At 36.4% G+C, this 21,929-nt stretch overlaps 1 protein-coding gene across 2 annotated transcripts in view; it reads right to left on the bottom strand.

The window, feature by feature from the left end:
* The window catches only part of KBTBD3 (kelch repeat and BTB domain containing 3), a 49,405-nt gene that overhangs the window by 27,087 nt on the left and 389 nt on the right, over window positions 1-21,929 (bottom strand). The window lies entirely within an intron of this gene.

Raw genomic sequence — 21,929 nt, 5'->3', positions numbered from 1 at the left:
CCTCTCTAGGTCATCACAAAGCATCAAACTATCTCCCTGTGCTATGAATCAGCTTCCCACTAGCCTTCCATTTTACATTTGGTAGTGTGTATATGTCAAAGCTACTATCTCACTTCGTCCCAGCTTCCCCTTCATCCCTCTGTGTCCTCAAGTCCGTTCTCTACGTCTGTGTCTTTATCCCTGCCATGTCACTAGGTTCATCAGTACCGTTTTTTTAGGTTCCACATATGTGTGTTAGCATATGGTATTTGCTTCTCTCTTTATGACTTACTTCACTCTGTATGACAGTCTCTAGGTCCATCCACCTCATTACAAATAACTCAGTATCGTTCCTTTTTATGGCTCAGCAATATTCCATTGTATATATGTGCCACATCTTCTTTATCCATTCATCTGTTGAAGGACATTTAGGCTGCTTCCATGTCCTAGCTACTGTAAATAGTGCTGCAATGAACATTCTGGTATATGTATCTTTCTGAATTAAGGTTTTCTCAGGGTATATGCCCAGTAGTTGGGCATTGTGGGTCCAACACATGATTGCTGGGTCATGTGGTAGTTCTATTTTTTAGCTTTCTAAGGAACCTCCACACTGTTCTCCACAGTGGCTTTATCAATTTACATTCCCACCAACAGTGCAAGATGGTTCTCTTTTCTCCACACCCTGTCCAGCATTTATTGTTTGCAGATTTTCTGATGATGCCCATTCTAACCGGTGTGAGGTGATACCTCATTGTAGTTTTGATTTGCATTTCTCTAATAATTAGTGATGTTGAGCAGCTTTTCATGAGTTTGTTGGTCATCTGTATGTCTTCTTTGGAGAAATGTCTATTTAGGTCGTCTGCCCATTTTTGGATTGGGTTGTTTGTTTTCTTGATATTGAGCTGCATGAGCTGCTTGTATATTTTGGAGATTAATCCTTTGTCAGTTGCTGTGTTTGCAAATATTTTCTCCCATTCTGAGGGTTGTCTTTTCATTTTGTTTATGGTTTCCTTTGTTGTACAAAAGCTTTTAAGTTTCATTAGGTCCCATGTTTATTTTTCTTTTTATTTTCAATACTCTAGGAGGTGGGTCAAAATAGATCTTGCTGTGATTTATGTCAGAGTGTTCTGCCTATGCTTTCCTTTAAGAGTTTTATAGTGTCTGGCCTTACATTTAGATCTTTAATCCATTTTGAGTTTATTTTTGTGTATAGTGATAAGAAGTGTTCTAATTTCATTCTTTTAAACATAGCTTTCCTGTTTTCCCAGCTCCACTTACTGAAGAGGCTGTCTTTTCTCCATTGTCTGTTCTTGCCTCCTTTGTCAAAGAAAAGGTGACCATATGTGTGTGAGTTTATCTCTGGTCTTTCTATCCTGTTCCATTGATCTATATTTGTTCTTGTGCCAGTACCATACTGTCTTGATTACTGTAGCTTTCTAGTATAGTCTGAAGTCAGGGAGCCTGATTCCTCCAGCTCTGTTTTTCTTTCTCAAGGTTGTTTTAGCTATTCGGGGTCTTTTGTGTTTCCATACAAATTGTAAAATTTTTTGTTCTCGTTTTGTGAAAAATGCCATTGGTAATTTGATAGGGATTGCATTGAATCCGTAGATTGCTTTGGGTAGTACAGTCATTTTCACAATGTTGATTCTTCCAATCTAGGAACATGGATATATCTTTCCATCTGTTTGTATCATTTTTGTTTTCTTTCATCAGTGTTTTATAGTTTTCTGCATATAAGTCTTTTGCCTCCTTAGGTAGGTTTATTCCTAGGTATACTATTCTTTTTGTTGCAGTGGTAAATGGAAGTGTTTCCTTGACTTCTCCTTCTGAATTTTCGTTGTTAGTGTATAGGAATGCAAGAGATTTCTGTGCATTAATTTTGTATCCTGCTACTTTACCAAATTCATTGATTAGCTCTAATAGTTTTCTGGTAGCATCTTTAGGATTTCCTATGTGTAATATCATGTCGTCTGCAAACAGTGAGTTTTACTTCTTCTTTTCCAATTTGGATTCCTTTTATTTCTTTTTCTTCTCTGATTGCCATGGCTAAAACTTCCAAAACTATGTTGAATAATAGTGGTGAGAGTGGGCACCCTTGCCTTGTGCCTGATCTTAGAGGAAATGCTTTCAGTTTTTCACCACTGAGAAAGATCTTGGCTGTGAGTTTTGTCATATATGGCTTTTATTATGTTGAGGTAGGTTCCCTCTATGCCCACTTTCTGGAGAGTTTTAATCATAAATGGGTGCTGAATTTTGTCAAGCTTTTTCTGCATCTATTGAGAATATCATATGATTTTTATCCTTCAGTTTGTTAATATGGTGCATCACATTGATTGAGTTGCATATACTGAAGAATCCTTCCATTCCTGGGATAAACCCCACTTGATAATGGTGTATGATCCTTTTAATGTGCTGTTGGATTCTGTTTGCTTGTACTTTGATGAGAATATTTGCATCTATGTTCATTAGTGATACTGGCCTGTAATTTTCTTTTTTTGTGAACATCTTGTCTGGTTTTGGTATCAGGGTGAGGGTGGCCTCATAGAATGAGTTTGGGAGTGTTCCTCCCTCTGCTACGTTTTGGAAGAGTTTGAGAAGGATGGGTGTTAGCTCTTCTCTAAATGTCTGATAGAATTCGCCTGTGAAGCCATCTGCCCCTGGGCGTTTTTTTTGTTGGTAGATTTTTAATCACAGTTTCAATTTCAGTGCTTGTGATTGGTCTGCTCATGTTTTCTATTTCTTCCTCGTTCAGTCTTGGAAGGTTGTACCTGTCAAAGAATTTGTCCATTTCTTCCAGGTTGTCCATTTTATTGGCATATAGTTGCTTGTAGTAGTCTCTCATGATCCTCTGTATTTCTGTGGTGTCAGTTGTTACTTCTCCTTTTTCATTTCTCATTCTGTTGATATGTCTTCTCCCTTTTTTCCTGATGAGTCTGGCTAAAGGTTTATCAATTTTGTTTATCTTCTCAAAGAACCAGCTTTTAGTTTTATTGATCTTTGCTACTGTTTCCTTCCTTTTTCATTTATTTCTTACCTGATCTTTACAATTCCTTTCCTTCTGCTAACTTTGGGTTTTTCTTATTCTTCTTTCTCTAATTGCTTTAGGTTTAAGGTTAGGTTGTTTATTTGAGATTTTTCTGGTTTCTTGAGGTAGGATTGTATTGCTACAAACTTCCATATTAGAACTGCTTTTGCTGCACCATAGAGGTTTTGGGTTGTTGTGTTTTCATTGTCATTTGTTCCTAGGTATTTTTTGATTTCCTCTTTGATTTCTTCAGTGATCTCTTGGTTGTTTAGTAGCATATTGTTTAGCCTCATTTGTTTTTATTATTTACATTTTTTTCCTTTAATCGATATCTAGTCTCATAGCATTGTGGTCAGAAAAGATGCTTGATACAATTTCAGTTTGCTCAATGCTTGATACAATTTCAATTTTCTCAAATTTACCGATGTTTGAATTGTGACTCAAGATGTGATCTATCCTGGAGAATGTTCCGTGTGCACTTGAGAAGAAAGTGTATTCTGTTGTTTTTGGATGGAATGTCTTATAAATATCAATTAAGTCCATCTGGTCTAATGTGTCATTTAAAGCCCGTGTTTCCTTATTTATTTTGTTTGGATGATCTGTCCATTGGTGTAAGTGGGGTGGTTAAAGTCCCCTAGTATTATTGTGTTACTGTCAATCTTCCCTTTTATGGCCGTTAGCATTTGTCTTATGTATTGAGGTGCACCTATGTTAGGTACATAAACATTTATAATTGTTACATCTTCTTCTTGGATTGATCCCTTGATCACTACATAGTGTCCTTACTTGTCTCTTGTAACAGTCTTTATTTTAAAGTCTGTTTGTCTGACATGAGTGTTTTTACTTCAGCTTTTTGTTGATTTCCATTTGCATGGAATATCTTTTTCCATCCCCTTACTTTCAGTCTGTATGTGTCCCTAGGTCTGAAGTGGCTCTCTTGTAGAAAGCATATATACAGGTCTTGTTTTTGTATCCACTCAGCCAGTCTGTGTCTTTTGGTTGGCGCATTTAATCCATTTACATTCAGGGTAATTATAAATATGTATGTTCCTATTAACATTTTAATTGTTTTGGGTTTGTTTTTGTAAGTCCTTTCCTTCTCTTGTGTTTCCTGCCTACAGAAGTTCCTTTATCAATTGTTGTAAAGCTGGTTTGGTGGTGCTGAATTCTCTCAAGTTTTGCTTGTCTGTAAAGCTGTTGATTTCTCCATCAAATCTGAATGAGATCCTTGATGGGTAATCTTGGTTGCAGGTTTTTCCCTTTCATCACTTTAAATATATCTTGCCACTCCCTTCTTGCCTGCAGAGTTTCTGCTGAAAGATCAGCTGTTAACCTTATGGGGATTCCATTGTATGTTATTTGATGGTTTTCCCTTGCTGCTTTTAATATTTTTTCTTTGTGTTTAATTTTTGTTAGTTTGATTAATATGTGTCTTGGCATGTTTCTCCTCGGGTTTATCTTGTATGGGACTCTCTGCACTTCCTGGACTTGACTATTTCCTTTCTCATGTTGGGGAAGTTTTCAACTATAATCTCTTCAAATATTTTCTCAAACCCTTTCTTTTTTTCGTTTTCTTCTGGGATGCCTATAATTCGAATGCTGGTGCACTTAATGTTGTCCCAGACGTCTCTGAGACTGTCCTCCATTCTTTTCATTCTTTTTTCTTTATTCTGCTCTGTGGCAGTTATTTCCACCATTCTATCTTCCAGCTGTCTTATCCGCTCTTCTGCCTCATTCTGCTATTGATTCCTTCTAGAGTATTTTTCATTTCAGTCATTGTGTTCTTCATTACTGTCTGTTTGCTCTTTAGTTCTTGTAGGTCCTTGTTAAACATTTCTTGTATTTTCTCTATTCTATTTCCAAGTTTTTGGATATCTTCACTATCATTACTCTGATTTCTTTTTCAGGTATTCTGCCTATTTCCTCTTCATTTATTTCGTCCTGTGGGGTTTTACCTTGCTCTTTTGCCTGTAAGATATTTCTGTCTTCTCATTTTGTTTAATTTACAGTATTTGAAGTCTCCTTTCCCTAGGCTGCAGGGTCATAGTTCCTCTTGCTTCTGTTCTCTGTGCCTTGGTAGGGTTGGTCCATTTTCTTGTGTAGGGTTTCTGATGTGAGGGACTGGTGCTTGAGTTCTGGTGGGTGGAGCTGAGTCTTTTCCCTCTGATGAGTAGGGCCGTGTCGGTGTGTTTTGGGGTGTCTGTGAGCTTAGTATGACTTTAGGTCATCTGTGTGCTGATGGGTGGGTTTGTGTTCCTGTCTTGTTTGTTGTTTGGTATGAGGCATCCAGCACTGGGAGCTGCTGGAAGTTGGGTGGAGCTGGGTCTTGGATTCAGATAGAGCCCTTTGTGAGAGCTCCTGGCAGTGAATCTTCCCTGGGGCTGGGAATTCTCTAGTGATCCAGCATCCTGGAGTCGGTTCTCCCACTCCAGAGCCTCAGGACCGACTTCTGGTCAAGGGATCAAGACCCCGCAAGTGGCTCGTCCCAGCAATAAACTGGATTAAAAAAAAAACTAACAAAATCCCAGACAAATGGTAGAAAATAAAATTAAAGAAGCATAAACAGAAACAAAGAAACACACACACACAGAAAAGAAACAAAAACAGAACCAAATGAATCAAATAGCAAGAGAACATCCAGACAAACAAAAGAACCCAAGAACGAAATCAAACAATTAAGAAGAAAGCTGACAAAAACCCAAATCCAAAAATCAAAACCAAAGCAGAGTGCCAACTGAACAATGAGGCAGAAAAACAATACAAACTGACCAAAACGGTATTAAAAAAAAGAGAGAGAAAGGGGAAAGACGACAGAACAACAAAAAAAGCAATGTAGAAACAGAAATATAAAAAAAAAATTAGAAAATATATTAAAGAAAAAACAAAAGACACACAAAACCCTGAAGAAATGGTAAAAACAAAACCAAAAAAAAAAAAAAAAACAGAAACAAGGAAACAAACACGTAAAAGAAACGAAAACAGAGCCAAATAAAACAAAGAGCAAGAGAACAATGAAACAAATAGAAGAACTCAAAAATGGAATCAAATTAGGATTGAAACTAAAAGAAACACATAACCGAAAAACAAAACCAAAGCAGTGTGCCAAGTGAAGAATAAAGCAAGGAAACAGAAAAAACCGATAAATATGATTTAATAATAATAAAATAAAATAAAAAGGGAAACAACCCAGGACAACAGAAAGACGAAGTATGAATAGAAATATTAAAAATATATATTAAAGAAAAAGAGAAAGAAAAAATAAGGGAAAAGAACACAGAACAACAGAAAAGTAAAAACAAAAATGTATAAAAAAATATATAAAGATATGTTATAGAACACAGAGATCCCAAAACACTAAGAAAACTAAAACAAAAGAAAAGAAAAAGAAACAAACAAAAAAAAGCTAAAACCAACAACAGAATGAATCAAGACAATAAAAGTAATAGTAATAATTATGTTTCCCTGGGGTCTCCAGTGTAAGTGTCCTTGCACACACCGTGAGCCACAGCCCACCTCTGCCTCCCCAAGAGGCTCTCCCTTGCTTCTGGGCTGGCCTCTGAACCTGCTGTAGGCCCTGTGGGGACCACTCAAACTCTGATCTGGCCCAATTCCTGCGTGTGCTTGCCCCCAGAAGCCACAGCTGCCAGAGCTAGACCGTTTTCATTTGTGGGAACACTCATTGTCTACTCAGATACTCCATAGATGCAAGGTCTACATAACTGATCCTAGGGATTTAATCTGTAGCTTATACAGCCGATAGAAAGATTTTCCATATTCTTCCTTAGTCACCCTGTCCCTGGGATTCAGCTTTGGTTTTATCCTCACCTCGGCATGTGTTCCACCCACAGGAGTCTGGTCCTGAGGCTGCCTTGGAACTCTTGGGTCTGCCCCTGTGAGGACCGGATGCAGAGGTGGTATGACTGCTTGGATTGCAGGAATCCCGGCGGGACCAAATGCACAGGGAAGCTGGCAGCCAAGGGCGCAAGAGATATGGCCCTAGTGAGGGCCTTTTCTTGCACCTGGCGTAAGGCACATGGGGGCCAGCCGTGACCAGGGTTTTTCTGGCACCTGGCAGCAGGCGTGCGATGGCCAGCCCTGAGAGGGCTTTTTATTATTGTCCTGCAGGCGGCACCTGAGGGCCAGCTCTAAGAGGGCTTTTTTTATTGCTTGGCAGCTGGAAAACAAGAGGTAGCCTTAAGCAAGCTTCTTTTATTGTCCGTTGGCAGGCACCAGCGTGTGGGGAGAAAGAGGTTACAATAGTGGCTCTTCCCCGTGTGTGACTCAGCAATAGCGCCCTGCGTCCATGGCAGTCCAGTCTTCCTCCATAGTCATTCCCTGCTGCAGATTTCCTCTCTCTTGTTCCCTCAGTCCATCTCCCCACAGACAACAGCAGTTCTCGCTCTGGGCCTGTTCTCCAATCCCCACGCACCAGCTCCCAGACCCCTTGCACACCTGTGAACACAAGTTCCAGTCCGGGGCATGTAGGGCTGAGATACGGACCGCCAGTGTATTTCTCACTCTGTCCCATCTGCCGCAGATTGGCTGCTTCACCCTCTTCCAACAGCCTCAAATGCTTCCCTTCCATCCCAATCAATTTCCCCATCAGAGAGGGGGTTTCCCCAAATTCGGGACTCTCTCCTCTGCTTCAGCTCCCCCACCCCGGGGTTCAGGTCCCGTCCACTTCCTCTCCTCCTTCTCTCTACTTTTTTTCCATCCTACCCAGTTATGCAGGAATCTTTATAGTCGTTTCTGGTGTCCAACGTCTTCTGCTAGTTTTCAGCCAGTGTTCTGAGAATTATTGCACCTATAGATGTATTCCTGATGCATCTTGTGGAGAGAGATGAACTCCAGGTCCACCTACTCCTCCGCCACCTTAAATCTCCACCTTGCTGGCTTTGATGCCTGCTTTGCTGCTGCTGCTGGCCCAAGCGGGGAAGCTAATTCCTAGCTCTACCTGTTACTGAGCACAATCCCAGCCCCACTTACCTGGAAACCTGGCCAGAGCATCCAGGAAACAGAGCAGTTCAGCAGCACTTGAAGAGCACCAAGCCAGTGACTCTGTTCATCTGCAGAGCCCAGCTAGTGAACCTGTCTGACTAAGGAACTTTGTGCACAGTTTTGTCTGATTCAGGTCCTTGGCCAGCAAGCCATACCAGCTGTGAATGCTGTTACACAGCCCCCAAGTTGGGAAGCAAATTGAGAGCCTGGCCTAGGGCTGAATACAGCTTCCATGCCTGCCCAACCAGAAAAACTAATCAGAACACTCAGGACGCTGCGTAGCCCAACCTACCGCCCTGCTTACAACAGCAATGGAGCAGAGAGCTGAGCCAACATGGCACCATCAAAGGAAAGTAATAAAGCTCCAATAACTGACCCTAAAGAAATGGAGATCTCTGAATTGTGTGCAAAGATTTCAGAATAATCCCTTCAAAGAAGTTTAGTGAGCTTTACAGACAATTAAACAAAATGAGAAAAATAGTGCATGAGCAAAATAAGAAGTTCAACCAAAAAATAAATGCCATTAAAGAAAACCCAGAAATCCTAGAGTTGAAGAACACAATGACTGATCTGAAGAATTCAATGGAGAGCTTTAACATCAGACTTGGTCAAGCAGAAGAAGGAATCAATGAACTAGAAGATAAGGCATTTAAAATTATCCAGTTGGAGGAGAAAAAAAAATGCAAAAGAGTGAAAAAAGCCTATGAGAGCCACAGGACACCATCAAAAGAATAATATTTGCATTATGAGAATCCTAGAAGAAGAAAAAAGGACAGAAAATATTTTTAAAGCAAGAATGGCTGAAAACTGTACAAACCTGGGGAGAGAAATGGACATCCACAGTCGTGAGACCCAAAGGAGACCAAACAGATTGTACCCCAAAAGAGCTACAGAGACACATTGTAATTACATTGTCAAAAGTCAGACAAGAAAGAATTTTAACAGGAGCAGAAGAGCAACACATCATATACAAGGGACCACCCCCATAGACTACAGGCAGATTTCTCAACAGAAACTTTGTAGCCCTGGAGAGAATGGGGTGATGTATTCAAAATATTGAAAGAAAAAAAGCCTGTCAATTAAGAATACTGTAACTGGCAAAGCAGTCTTTCAGAAATGAATGAGATAAAGACTTTCCCGAACAAAAACTGAGGGAGTTCATCACCACTATATCTTAAAAGAAATACTAAAGGGAGTTCTTCAAGCAGAAATGAAAGGACGCTAATTCACATCATAAAAAAACATGAATGTAAGTGTAAAACTGACTAGCAATGGTAAACATACAAAGTGAGATTCTCTAATATTGTAATGGTGATACATAATTCACTTATAACTCTAAAAGTTAAAAAATAAACATAAAGAAGTAATCATAACTACAATAATGTATTTGATGCACAATATAAAATATATTAACTAAAACATTAATAACTTAAAATGGAAAAGGGGGAGAAGTAAAAATGTAAAGTTTATGTATGCTATCAAAATGATGTTATCAGATTAAAATAGGATGTTAAAAACATGAGAAATTTTATGTAAGTCTCATGGTAAACAGAAAGAAAAAAACCTATAGCAGTTATACAAACAATTATGATAAAGGAGTCAAAGAATACCACTACAAAAAGTCATCAAGTCACAAAGAAGACAGAAAGGTAAAAAACGAAGTCCGAACACTATTAACAAAATGGTAATAAAAGTCTTTACTATTAATAATTTCTTTAAATGTGAATGGATTAAATTCATCAATCAAAAGACACAGAATGAATGAATGGATTAAAAAAAAAATCCAACTGTAAGCTGACTACAAAAGATTCACTTTAGTTTTAAAGACACACATAGACTGAGAGTGAAGGAATGGGTAAAGCTATTTTAAGCAAATGGTATTCAACAGAAAGCAGGGATAGCTATATTTGTATCAGACAAAAGAGACGTTTAGCTAAAAATGGTCAAAAGAGACAAAGGGCATTATATAATGAAAATGGGGTCAATCCATCAAGAAGATATAACAGTTGTAAATATTTATGCAACCAACATCAGAGTATCTAAATATATATTTAAAAAAATACTAACAGAATTAACAGGAGAAATAAATAGGAATACAGTAATAGTTGGGGACCTTAACACCCACTCTCAACAATGGACAGATCACCCAGAAAATCAATAAAGAAACAGCATATTTGAACAACATTATAGACCAAATGAACCTAATAGACATATACAAACATTCCATCCAGCAACAGCAGAATACTCATTCTTACCAAGTGCCCACAGAACATTTTCTAGGCTAGAATATATGTTAGGCCACAAAATAAGTCTCAGCAAATTTAAGAAGACTGAAATCACACCAAGTATGTTTCCTGGCCACAATCATATGAAACTATAAATCAGTATCAGGAGGAAACCTTGATAATTGGCAAATACATGGAAATTAAACAACACACTCCTGAACAACCAATGTATCAGAGAAAAAATTAAAAAGAAAATTTAAAAAGTATCTTGAGACAAGTGAAAATGGAAATACAACATACCAAACCTTATGAGGTGGAGCAAAAACAGTTCTAAGAGGTAAGTTTATAGCAATATATACATATATCAAGAAAAAAGAAAGACTTCAAATAAACAACCTAATTTTATATTTCAAGGAACTAGAAAAATAAAATAAGCCCAAACTTAGCAGAAGTAAGGAAATAATAAAGATTAGAACAGAAATGAATAAATAGAAAACAGGATGACAAAACTAAGAGTTGGTTCTTTGAAAAAAATATACAAAATTGACAAGCCTTTACCTTGATTAACCCAGGGGGAGGGGAGAGAGACAGAGGGAGAGACAGAGACAGAAGGAGACAAAGAGATTAAGAACCTAAATAAATAAAAGTATAAGTAAAAGAAGAGACATTACAATTGATGCCACAGAAATACAAAGGATCCTAAGAAATTACCATGAATAATTATATGCCAACTAACTGGACAACCCAGAAGAAATGGATAAATTCCTGGAAACATACACCCACCAAGTCTGAATCATGAAAAAATAGAAAATCTGAATAGTCCAATTTCTCTAAGATTAAATCAGTAATCAAAAGAAAATTCCCAATGAAGAAAAGTCCAGAACCAGATGGATTCATGGGTGAAAGTTACCAAACACTTGAAGAAGAATTAAAGCCAATTTTTCTCAAACTCTTCCAAAAAAAATGAAGAGGAGGGAATACTCCTGAACACATTTCACGAGACCAACATGACTGTGGTAACAAAGCCAAGTAAGGCCACTACAAAAAAAAAAACACCAAAAACTATAGACCAACATCCCTGATGAATACAGATGCAAAAATTCTCAACAAAATACTAGCAAACCAAATTCAACAGCACAATAAAAAGATCATATCCCATGATTCATCCCTGGGATGCAAGAATGGTTCAACATATGCAAACCAATAAATGTGATTCATCACATTAATAGTCAGATTAAAATCATATGATCATCTCAGTAGATGCAGAAAACGCATTTGAAAAATTAACACCCATTCACGGTAAAAATTCTCAATGAACTGGGCATAGAAGGAAAGTACCTCATCATAATAAAGGCCATATATGACAAGCCCACAGCTAACAATATACTCAGTGGTGAAAGGCTGAATAGCTTTTCCTCTAATGTCACTACCAGGATAAGGGTACCCACTCTCACATAGTACTGGAAGTTCTAGCCAGAGTAATCAGGTAAGAAAAACAAATAAAAGGCATCAGATTCAGAAAGGAAGAAGTAAAATTGTCTTTGTTTGCAGACGACATGATTTTATATATAGAAAATTCTAAAGACTCCACCAAGAAATGTTAGCACTAATCAATTCAGTAAAGTTACAGGACACAACATCAACATACAAAAGTCAGCAGATTTCTACATGCTAACAACAAATTAACTAAGAAGTAAATAAAGAAAACAACCCATTTCCAACAGCATCAATAACAATAAAATACTTCGGAGTCAATTTAACCAAGTAGGTGAAAGACTTACACACTGAAAACTACGAGACACTAATGAAAGAAACTGAAGAAGACACAAATAAATGGAAAGACAACCCACGTTCATGGATTGGAAGAATTAATATTATTAAAATGTCTGTTCTACACAAAGCCATCTATAGATTCAATACAATCCCTATCAAGATTCCCAAGGCATTTCTCACAAAAATAGAAAAAAAAATCCTACAATTCATATGGAACTACCATAGATGCCAAATAGCCAAAACAATCCTGAGAAAGAGCAAAGCTTCCTGATTTTAAACTCTATTACAAAGCTATAGTAATCAAAACAGTTTTGTACTGGCACAAAAACAGACACATAGACTAATGGGAAAGAAACAAGAGCCCAAAAGTAGACTCACAAACATATACGTTCAACTAATGTTTGACAAGGAAGCTACAAACTCAATGGTAAAAAGACAGTTTCTTCAATAAATGGTGTTGGGAAAAATGTATATTCATGTGCAAAAGAATGAGACTAGATCCCTATTTCACAATATCCACAAAAATTAACTCAAAATTGATTAAAGACTTAAATGTAAAACCTGATACCATAAAACTCTCAAAAGAAAAATAGAGAATAAGCTCCTTGACATTGGTAATAGTAATGTTTTTTTGGACATGACACCTAAAACATAAGCAACAAAAACAAAAATAAACAAGTGGGACTACAGCAAACTTATAAGCTTCTGTACAGTAAATGAAACAATCAACAAAATGAAAAGGCAACCTATAGAATGGGAGAAAATACTCTGAAACCACACATCTGATAAAGTGTCAATTTCCAAAATGTATAACAAACTCAATAGCAAAAAAACTCCAAATAATACAACTAAAAGTGGGCAAAGGACTCAAACAGACATATTTTCAAAAAAGATATTCAAATGGCCAACAGGTACATGAAAAGGTACTCAACATCACTAATCAACAGGGAAATGCTAATCAAAACCCCAATATATCACCTCACAATTGTCAGCATGGCTACTATCAAAAAGACAAGCAATAACAAGTGCTGTTGGTGATGTGGAGAAAAGAAACCTTTGTATACATTTGTTGTGAATGTAAATTGGTATAGACAATATAGAAAATAGTATGCAGGTTCCTCAAAAACTTAAAGATAGAAGTACCATATGATCCAGCAATTCAACTTCTGGGTATACATCCAACAGAAATCAAATCACTATCCTGAACAGATATCTGTACCCCCATTTCACTGCAGCATTATTTACAATAGCCAAGACACGGAAACAACTTAAACGTCCATGGGTAAATGAATGGATAAAGAAAATATGATACACACACACACACACACACACAGAGGAAAATTATTCAGTCATAAAAAAGAAGGAATCTTGCCAGTTGTGACAACATGTATTGACCTTCAGGGCATTATGATAAGTCAGACAGAGAAAGACAAATACTGTAAGATGTCAACTTATATGTGGGATCTAAAAACCCAAAGTCATAGAAACATAGAACAAATTGGTGTTAGCCAGAGGTGCGGGTGTGTGTGTGGAGGGAGAACTGGGTAAATGGGGTCAAAATGTACAAATTTCCAGTTATAAGATAAATAAGTTCTGTAAATGTAACATTCAGCATGATGACTATAGTTAACAATATTGTATTGAATATTTGAAAGTTGCTAAGAGAGTAGACCTTACAAGTTCAAATCAGAAAAAAACTGTAACTGTAGGTGATGGATGTTAACTAAACTTATTGTGTTAATCATTTAGCAATACATACATATATCAAATCATGTACACCAAAAATACAATGTTATATATCAATTATATCTCAATAAAACTGGAGGGTGGGGAGCTAAACATATAACATACTACCCAATAATCATAGACCTGGGCATTTATCCTAGAGAAACAAAAACTTATGTGGGCTTAAAAACCTGTACATAACTTTTCATAGCAGTTTTATTTATATAGTCAAAAACTGGAAACAACCAAAATGTTGCTCAATAAATGAATGAGTATACAGACTGTGGTACATCCTTACCATGAAGTATAACTCACCATTAAAAAGGAACAAACTACTATATACACAACAGCTTAGATGGATTACAAGGACATTATCATGAGTGAAAAAACTCAATCTCAAAAGGTCACATATTGTTTGATTCCATTTCTATAATATTCTTGAAATGACAAAATTATAGACATGAAAAAGAAAGTAGTGGTTTCCAGGGATTGAGAACTTTGTTGTGGGGAGTTGGGGGAGGTGGATATGCACAAAGGAGACTTGACTATGGCAACAGTTACAGGACTCTACATAGGTGATAAAACGACATGGAATTATATACACACTGTATCAATGTTAAATTCCTGGTTTTGAATTTGGACAAAAATTATGTAAGATAGAACCACTGGGGACATTGGGTGAAGGATACATGTGATCTCTCTGTACTATTTTTATAACTTCCTGTATATCTGTAATTATTTCAAAAGAAAAATTAAAAGAAAAAGACAAAGATATATAAATTCAAATCAGAAACTACTTTGACATTACAGTTTTGTTCTTGTTCAAAACACTTAGAACATTCAAAGAAAATTTCCTTTTATTTTTGGTGGTTCCTCAGTTTTTAAAAATAAGTTGAATGTAAAACAAAACAGCTAAAAGGTATCCAAACCTGAGACTTTCAAAAGGATAAAAACTATATTTCTTCATAGTGGCATAGGTCTTGAGAACATCAACTAAAAAAAACTCAACCACAAATTTTTTATATTAAGTTCATTGTCATTAAAAATATGAATGTAATTTGGATCTGTGTTGGATTAAGTCAATTATTCAGTCTCACTGTTCATGAATAAGAATTAAACGCAATGATATAAAGTATAAAGAAATTCTTACTTCTACAAAGATAGTCACAAAAAGCAAACTTTACTAGAAATTTTCAAGTATTCTCAAATATACTAGGATCATACACAGCTATTCACTTTTATAAAAGTTGTTAAAAGATAAAGCCTGCCGTGTATACTCTACACAGAATGACAAATCCAAGAAGCTGAAACTTTCATTTCTTAAATTGGGTTTGAGTAAGTCTGTACTTTTATATTTTGCAAATGGCAAAGAACCTGAGATTGAGAGCTGAAGGAACAGGGTCTTAGATGATCCAGCACTTAGTAGTGACCCCTATTGAGGCTCTTTAAGGCTTTGGCTTCCTCATCTGCAAAGTGGACACATCAATTACATTGCACTGTTGTGATGCTTAAATGATATTGATGTTAAATTAACGTTGCCAAATGGTATATAAAATATTAATGGTTAAAATCAGTAATAACATATATTTTGCCAATAACATTATTAATTGTTAAACAATTCTTAAATCTTGGTAAAAGATCTGTAAGGCAATTTTTTTCCTCCAGAATATTCTGTAAATTCAACATTATATTTCATTAATTTTAAGACACATTCTTTCACACTTAACATATCTGAAATTGATAGATAGGTATCTTATAATCACTTTAGTTAAATAACACTCATAACATATTTGTCATTACATGTGTATGTGCATCAAAATATGAAGGATGTATATCAGTGTCTTTGAAGAAAACCCTATAGATAAAAATGGACACTCATTTAAGAAATGATACATCATTAATGTTCCTGATAACAGAGAACAATATTATGTAGAAAAACATGGACACTGAGATGCTGAGTTGAGGGTGAATTAGAAGAGTTAGACTCTGAATGTGAGCATCTCAGCTAATTGATTTTACTTACTTTTTTTTAATGTGTGTACAAGGTTGATATGATTTTTTTTTAAAAAAGGGCTTTCCATAAGTACGAAAAATTCCAAGTCATGAAAAGCTGTGTCATTTTATAAGAATGCATCTCAGCTTCAACAAAATACCTTCCTGCCGAAAACACTGAACCAATTTTCAAAACTATTCTCGTTTTTTCTTTTAACGTGTTCCATTAAAATTTGATTTAAAAAAATTATTCAATAAAAGTACAAGAATCAAGTCTGAGAACCAAGTCTTTGATACTAAGTAATGACAAAAGAGCATATGCAACTTGATAGAAGTGGAATATTAAACTAAAGCTGTGCTGTGACTGATGTGGGCTTTGATTTCATTGGGTCTTCCACTGATATTAGTTTGGTCACTGATGTTTCAATATAGAGCATGTTTTCTGGCCTATTCTATTCAATATTTATTACAGAGTGCTAACTATATGCCAGGTACTGAATTAGGCACTAGAGAGAACATGGATAATAAAGGCAGACATGATCCCTCCTTTCCTGATGTTTAGTATCTAGAAAAGAAGACTGTCAAATTATAAACTGCAATAAATACTGTGAAGAAACAACTGGGAAATAGATATAAAAATGAACAGTGGGTGGTATTCAACTTCAGATACTGACAATGTTAACAGTGAACACTTATGTAGTGCTTACTCTGTGCCAGGCTCTGTACCACATGCTTTACACACTCTTTAATTTTCAAAACAACTACTATAAAATAGATAATACTATTGTCCCTATTTTATAGACAGGGAAAATGAGGCTTAAGATATCTGAAATTGATAGATAGATACCTTACAATCACTTTTGACAGGCAGCAATCATGACATATTTGCCATTACATGTGTATGTGAATTAAAATGTGAAGAATGGGTTTTCAGTATCTTGGAACAAAACACTAAAGATAATAATGGATAGCAAGTAAGCAAGGAGATGGGATGTAAACCCAGACAGTCTGGCTCCAGAGCCCATGCTCTCATCCACTACAATATTAGGAAGAGCCTTTCTGAGAAGGTGTCATTTAAGCTGACACCCGAATGATGACAAGGTAAGGGGCTGGTGAGAGAAATCATGTATAAAGCCCAAAAGTGGGAAAGGGTCCTTCAGTTTTAGGATATGAGAGAAGGCCAGCATTGCTGGAGTATAGTTAATGAGAATCTTGGGGAAATAGGGTTACAGAAGGTTGGTGCTACCTCATGCAGGATCTTATAGGCCACAAGGAACTGGAATTTTGTTCTAAGTGCAACTGGAATTATGGAAGACTGAACTAGACAGTGACATGATTTGATTTATTTTTTTAAATAATCTTTCTGGTTGATGTGTGAATAATGAATTGACAGAAGGTAAGATAAATAGAGTCCAAGTCATTCATTTATTCAACAAATAATAGAAAATTTATGAAGTAACTATTACTGTAGTAAGCACTATTCCAGATATTGGGCATACAGTCAAAAACAATAGAGACAAGGTCCTCCACTCTGGAGTACACTTTAGAGTGGTGAACACAACTACAAACTCCTACATCCACAATTTCTCCCACTCCATTGAACATTTTCGATCAGTGTACAAATTTTAGTATCTCCCATCTTTAAACAAATATCAAACAAAAATCTATCCTTTGACCTTTTACTCTCCTCTAGCTACCATCCTATTTTCTCGCTCCCAGAAAAACTTCTTTAAAGAACTGTCTGCAGTAACTTTGCCACCAGTTATCATCACAACCTACTACAATCAAGTTCGTCTTTTTCACTCTATTAAAATTGTTCATATCACTGGAACAAAAATTTTTTTAACTTGCATGGAATACAAAAGACCCCAAATAGCCAAAACAATCTTGAGAAAGAAGAATGGAGCTGGAGGAATCACATGCCCTGACTTCAGACTGTATTACAAAGCTACAGTAATCAAAACAGTATGGTACTGGCACAAAAACAGACACATAGATAAATGGGACAGGTTTGAAAGACCAGAAATAAACCCATACACTCAAAGTCAATCAATCTACGATGAAGGAGGCAAGAATACACAGTGGAGAAAAGACAGTCTCTTCAATAAGTGGTGCTAAGAAAACTGTACAGCTATATGTAAAAGAATAAAATTAGAACATTCTCTGACACCGTACGCAAAAATAAAGTCAAAATGGATTAAAGACCTAAATGCAAAACTCCGAGAGGAAAACATAGGCAGAACACTCTTTGACATAAATCACAGAAATATTTTTTTGGATCTTTCCCCTAGAGTAATGGAAACAAAAGCAAAAATAAACAAATGGGATCTAATTAAACTTAAAAGCTTTTGCACAGCAAAAGAAACCATAAAAAAAAACAGAAAGACAACCTACAGAATGGGAGAAAATATTTGTAAACAATGCAAACAAACAAGTGCTTAATTTCCAAAATATACAAACAGCTTATACAACACAATATCCAAAAAACCAAATATAAAATAGGCAGAAAACCTAAATAGACATTTCTCCAAAGAAGACATACAGATGGCCAATAGGCACATGAAAAGATGTTCAACATCGCTAGTTATTAGAGAAATGCAAATCAAAACACCTGTCAGAATGGCCATCATCAAAAAATCTACAAATAATAAATGCTAGAGAGGGTGTGGAGAAAAGGGAATCCTTCTACACTGTTGGTGGCAATATAAACTGGTGCAGCCACTATGGAGAACAGTGTGACAGTTCCTTCAAAAACTATAAATAGAATCACCATATGATCTAGCAATCCCACTCCTGGGCATATATCCAGGAAAGACAAAAACCCTAATTAGAAGAGATACATGCACCCTTATGTTCACAGCAGCACTATTTACAATAGCCAAGACATGGAAGCAACCTAACTGTCCATTGGCAGATGAATGGATAAAGAAGATGTAGTGTGTGTGTGTGTGTGTGTGTGTGTGTATATATATATATATACATATACATACATATATATATATACACATAATGGAATATTACTGAGCCATAAAAAAGAATGAAATAATGCCATTTGGAGCAACATGGATGGACCTAGAGATTATCATCTAAGTGAAGTAAGTCAGACACAGAAAGATAAATATCATATGATACCACTTATACGTGGAATCTAAAAAATGATACAAATGAACTTATTTAAAAAACAGAAATAGGCTCACAGACATGGAAAACAAACTGATGGTTACCAAAAGGGAAAGGGGGGGAGAGATAAATTGAGAATTTGGGATTAAAATATACACACTGCTATATATACAATAAACAACAAGGGCTTACTGTATAGCACAGGGAGTTGTATTCAATGTCTTGTTTGAAAAAGAATATATATATATATAAAACTGAATCACTTTGCTGTACACCTGAAACTTTATAAATCAACTATACTTCAATAAAATAAATGAATAAATAAAATAATTAATCTAAGAAAAATGAAAATAAAATAAATAAAATTGCTCATGTCAATGTCACCACACTACCATCTTATGGTCAAATGCTAACTTCACTCCCCTCATCTTATTAACTTCTCAGAAGTATTCACACTGTTAACTAGTTCCCCATTCTTTTCTGTGCCACAACACTTTTCAAGTTTCTTACCTCCTTCTCAGTCTAATTAAGGAGGCCTATAGCACTATGATTAAGAGAATGGACTTCTAGACTTAGCTCTGAAGACAGGTTGTTTCACGAGTGCTTATGGCATGGAGGACAGACATAGCAAGAGAATGTTTCCCTTTCTTGAGCAAGATAGAAAACTAATTAGTATTTCAGGTGAGAAAAATGGTGGTTTAGACTAGAGACTGGAGATGGAGAGAAATAGATTTTAGCTCTATTTTAGTAGTAGAACCAATAGAACTTTGGGATAGAAGGGATACAGAAATTAAAGGAAAAGGGGAAATCAAGGTTTTGCAATAGAATAAAAAGCTAATGAACATTACCTTAAAAAATCACCAAATCTTAGAGATAATCTCACTTGATGCTTTTCCATTGAAACTGATACCTGGAAGAGGTTATGTGATTTACCCAAAGTCACATAGATAATTGGTGATAGAACTGAAACTAGAGCACAAGTCCCTCAGAATCCTAAGAAGCCACAGATCAGGATCTGGAAAGATGACTACTACAAGCTTGCTGAGCTATCACTTTAGTGCTTTTTCCCCCTAACCAATGCAATAAAAAATACTATAATACAATTTTGGGTTTATTGAATATAGTTAGGCAAGCTATTAACTGCACACTTTATACTGCCTTAAGAAAAAAGGGAAGGAAGTAGACAGAATATAAATATCAGTATTAGCTCATGAAGAGTAAAATCTATTCTAAAAGTTCATCAAAAACATTTGCTGAAGTATACTATTTGTAAAAGGCAAGGTACACATGAACTCCCCCTTGAGCAGTTACATTCTAATTTGCAAGATAACACACATATAAATAATTCAGGCCAATAAGGCAGTACTAGAATAATTGCCAAATGAATTATATAGACAATATATATATTTTTACGTACTCTGTGGTAGTCCTTTAGAAAAAGTAAGGCTTGAGCTAAACCCTGATGGACAAGTAAGAATTTAAAAAGTAGATAGGGAAGAGGATTAAACAAACCTATAAAGAGTGTCCACTAGGGTACTAGGCTCAGGGCTGGGGGATAAGGAGTGGGAAGAGTGAGATTTTTATACATGTTCTGTGGAGACATTCTCTTTGGTATGACATTTGAGCTGAGACCTGAATGACAAAGAGGAACAAGGAATGTGCTGATGGGAGGAGAAGAGAACATTCTGAGTAGAGAAAACAAGTACAAATAACCACTACATTACCTACCTTTATTAGGTTCTATAGATTGAATACACAGAGCTTAGCTGAAAGGTAAAAGAGTGGACCATAAGTTCCTAAACCTGAGTTTAAATAATTCCACAAATTCTCTTTCTCATCTGTTTCTCCATCAGTAAAAATTACTGCATAGAAGAGCATGGGATATAATGGACATAGAAGTGTTTTTAGAAATAGAAAAGTAAATATACCAAAATTGTAAAAGTCAGTTCAAAGAGACAAGAATGGAAAAGTGTTAATATGGTGCTTAGATACATAAAGTTAAAAGTGGACAAATGACTTACAATCATTGCTGGTATGGGTAATAGTACTTTATACTTTATATATCTTTACATTTTCTCTTACTGTAGTTTTTTGTACATGTTTTGTCTTCTTTGCCAGATTGTAAGCAGATACAGCACCTGACACATAGTATTAGCTAAACTGATGTATGAAGCTAGTACTTCATTTTACAGCCCTTTGAGGATTTGTGTTTGTGTGTGTTCAAGATCCCATTTACTTGCAAATGATTGGAGGGGAATGATGATATCACGAAAAGTTAACAGAAACAAATATAGATGAAAACAGAATAAAACCTATCTTAAAGATGATGGAAATAAGAAGCAGGTAACTGTGTTAATTACTACTGTCGGCTTTTAGTTAACGTTCCCTGGCAGCCAAAGGAAGAAGGGAATTGGCTGAATCCCAGTGTCGCATTTAATCTACCACAAAGTTAGGCATTTAAATTCATCTACAGAGATGAACTTTTCCCTGTACTAAAACCCGCAAGGATCTTTGATCACAAGCAAATAACTGAGCAAAGGCACAGAGTTAATTATGAAGGGCTCCTGAAATTATGCAACTTGGTTCTGTTGCTTTCAGAGCAAAGACCTCTGATAACAATGGGACCACCGGTACCTCAACAACAGAATCCTCAGTTTTCTCCCTAGGGCTCTGGCCCAGGCTTGGCAGCCACAAAAACCGCACCTGGGTCACTTTATGGCCTCAACACAGCTGCTTGGTAGCAGCCTTGGAGTCAGGCAGGGTCCGCGCCCTGCACTGGAGGCAATGCAGAGTCTTTGCCCCAGCCTTAGAAGGCAGGTTTCAGGGTGGGCTGCTAGGGTTGGAGTGTCTAGATGAGTTTCGGCCTGAGGGGACGGGGGAGGAAGGCAACTCAGGGCCGCGGGAAACACAACTCTTAAGGGCACCATGCAGTCCCCTTCCTGCCTCAGAAACCTCTCCCGCCCTGGAACACGAAGGAGCGGCATTGATAGCCGAAGCCAAGAAAATTCTCTTCTCTGTGGATAATAGGGGCCGATCCTGGTCCCCAGGAATAAGACGCTACCATCCCACTCCTCCCTCACAGCTTAGAAATC

This window comes from Eschrichtius robustus, chromosome 11, assembly GCF_028021215.1.
Source record: "Eschrichtius robustus isolate mEscRob2 chromosome 11, mEscRob2.pri, whole genome shotgun sequence".
Classification (NCBI taxonomy): domain Eukaryota; kingdom Metazoa; phylum Chordata; class Mammalia; order Artiodactyla; family Eschrichtiidae; genus Eschrichtius; species Eschrichtius robustus.
This window is presented reverse-complemented; position numbering and strand designations above follow the sequence as displayed.